The following is a 3,371-nucleotide window of genomic DNA, read 5'->3' on the forward strand; positions in this document are numbered from 1 at the left end:
ATAGACACAACAAAAGGCAACTGTCTCATACCTAAGAAAACGTCACTTTGACTAGATTATAAGGTGTCCTTGCTTTCCGTTCTCTCATATCTGACCTCCAGTGAAGTTTGTTTCAGTGTCTTTGAATGCCTTATGTTCTAACTCCATCAGTTACAGCCCAACCACAAAACTTCTACTAGAGCCAGCCATTTCTTGGTTTTGTACTTCAATTCCATTCTTTTCTATCTTTGTTTTGTTCTTAAATTTTATTCATGAATTAACACTAAACATTCCAGACCAACGTGTCTTAATCCTCCTCCTCCTCTTTGTCCTGGTTAACATGGAAGTAGCACAGCTCATAGCTCTCTTTGCTGTTGGCGACAACACGCAGCCAGTCTTGGAGATCGTTTTTCTCCAAATATTTGTTGGTGAGATATTTCTAATACGTTTGAGAGAAAGGCATGTCAGAAGTAACAGTGAGTGATCTTCTTCTTGCTCTGTTCAATAGTCACAACTCCTCTGCCAACATTCCCAGCTTTCTGGTTCACCTTAGTTCTCTCCTGGAGGAGCTGCTCAAAATTGGCAGCATCCATAATTCCATCTTCTGCAGGGTGGGTACAATCAAGGGTGAACTTCAAAACCTGCTTCTTTTTGTTGCCCACCCCCTCTTACCACAAGCTCTTTTATGGGCACCATGATAGCAGAGGAGGCAGAAAGGGAGGGGAGCCTCTTTTCTATTTTTCAATTTCTCTAGTATTTAGATTTTGGTAACACCTATTTTGACATCCTGCGGGTCTGGAATATGCCTATTTCCTTTGTAAAGTGCTACTGGACTTCTTATCTCAAAGCTATGGAAAGAGTCCCCTATATCCAAAAAGAAGGCAGGGATTAATTTGCCCACCACAGTTTTGTCCTAGTCAGACCTCTAACCCACTGCAAAATGTGCCCCACACTGAGGGCTGATCTCTGTCATGCAGAATATAGACTCAGATGGGAACTGCATTAGAAACATCCTGATAGGTGTACCAAGGGCATCTCAATCAATTTAACCAAATACTAAACCACTCCAATTTCCCTTTCAGCAGCAGAGGATTGGGCTATCCAAAAGAGTTAATGCAATGACTGAGAATAAAGAATGCTTTCCCAGTCATCTGAATATGCCTCCATTCAGCTAAATTGACATCCCGAATCAATTACCACACACAGTGATAGACAAATAGATTAGTGCGACTGAATAATGAAATAAGAATAGGATGCAAACATGTACAGAAATGGTTTATGACAGGGATGGAATTACAAATCATCAGAGAAGGTGCTTGCAAATATCAAAATGTGCAGAAAGTGAATGAAATATTCAAACACATATTCTAAAGTCAGAAAGGAGACAGATATCCCTGGAAAAATTGATCTTCAGTTGACAAGGTTCAGCAGGATTTAGAACCTTAAAGTAAAAGACAAAAGAGAGAAGCTCGTAAAAGCAAGAAATAAAACTCATTAAATAAAATTTGTATGGTATGTTGCAACCACAGAGAGTATGCAAATAAAATTTTGAAATTACCAGCAAGTTTTAGTGTATTTTCTTCTATTGATCTATAATTAAATGTTCATAGATATAAAAATTATAAGGTACTTTGCAATACTTACAATAAAACACCCAATACTTAAGTAGAGACTTCATTAAGCTTTATTGAAAGGCATTTGAAAAGATAAAACTAATGGGAGATTCATTGTGTTAATATTTATGAAGCCTCAAAATCATGAAGATATTCACTGTCTTCAAATTTTATAGGAGTCCAATCAAAACCCATCGGAAGATTTTATGCAAGTTGAAAAGCTAATTCTACACTGTGTGAAAGAAGCTAAGCACTGGTTGCCATGACAATTCTGTGAAGAAAACTGAGTAAAGGACACTGGTCTTTTCAGATCTCACAATTTTATAAAAGAATAGCTGTACATACAATGTTAATGTTATAGATTTAATAGTTAAATACCTATTGCAAAAATAATTAGAGGCAAAGACAAACATTTACACACACAAACATGCATGTATATTTTACTTTGATTTCAAACAACAAGACCCCGAGCAGTGAGGTGACTCAGCCATTAAGGACACCTGCCACTAAGTCCCGAAGAGCTAAGTTCAATCCCCCAGCACCATATAGTGAAAGCAGAACTCAAACTCCTGAAACTTGTTCCCCAACCTCCAATCTTGCATCGTGACAGGCAAATATTCTCACCTGTACACACACAAGTTCCCAAAAATAAATTTTAAAATGTACTAAAAATTTCCAAATATAAAATAAGACAAAATAAATAGTAGATGTTTGATTCAAGAAGTTAAATTCACAAGCTATATTGAGATGTCAGAGGACAATTTTAAGTGATGGGATATAGACCATTACATATTATTTTATCAAAAAGTCATGTTGCCTAAAACAACACAGCTTTATTTCATTTTGAAGTATAAACTGTGTAAACTGTGTCTATCTGTAATCTGTAATATGTTCAAAGTTCACATATCTATGTAGACAATCAAGTAAACGGACTGAGGAGGAACAGATTAGACATGCATCTGTTATTATGTATGTGTGGCTGGATTATGGTGTCATATGGGATCCTTATTTTCCAAATGTTCTTTGGTATTTATTACTGTTTTAAATAAATTCAGAAGAATCCTATTAGTTTGTAAAAAATTTAGTACATGGCACAATTGCTCAGAAATTTAAAAAATCTTTAAAAGTCTTTATAAGACAATATAGTATATATCTTTTATATTGCTATAGGCAAAATCTCTACACACACAAATACACACACACACACACGTACATGTGTACATGTATAAACACAAACATATGTTTTGTTCTGTTTTATAACATTTCCCCTATGATAATTTTCAATTTACAGAAGGGAGGGAGGGAGGGAGGGAGGGAGCGAGGGAGGGAGGGAGGGAGGGAGGAAGGACGGAAGCTTATTGATGGACTGGAGAGAGAATTCAGTTGGATCAGATTCCTAGCATCCACAAAAGAAAATATAGTCACATATACTTGTAATCTCAGTGCTAGGATACAGGGATGGTGATATGAGGATCCCTGAACTTCCTGGCCAGAAAGTCTAGCATTATACACAATTTCCAGGATGAATTAGAGAACCTGATTCAAAAAATATAAGGGTAACTGAGACAGACACTCCATGTTAACATGTGAGCTTTCTATTCCTATGTAAGAAATGTACAGAGATTAGAGAATATACATATAGTGTGTGTGTGTGTGTGTGTGTGTGTGTGTGTGTGTGTGTGTGAAGATGACCTGTTATTTTCTTGATTCCATTAGGAGGAAGCATTCATTCCAAGTGAGTCCATTGGTCAAACGAGGGCTACTGTGGTTAGAATCTGC

The 3,371-nt window shown here is 36.6% G+C and overlaps 1 pseudogene; it reads right to left on the minus strand.

The window, feature by feature from the left end:
* Nucleotides 1-286: 286 nt before the first annotated feature.
* Nucleotides 287-675, minus strand: LOC102923957 (large ribosomal subunit protein eL22 pseudogene; annotated as a pseudogene).
* Nucleotides 676-3,371: the final 2,696 nt, after the last annotated feature.

Source organism: Peromyscus maniculatus, chromosome 3, assembly GCF_049852395.1.
Source record: "Peromyscus maniculatus bairdii isolate BWxNUB_F1_BW_parent chromosome 3, HU_Pman_BW_mat_3.1, whole genome shotgun sequence".
Taxonomy (NCBI): Eukaryota; Metazoa; Chordata; class Mammalia; order Rodentia; family Cricetidae; genus Peromyscus; species Peromyscus maniculatus.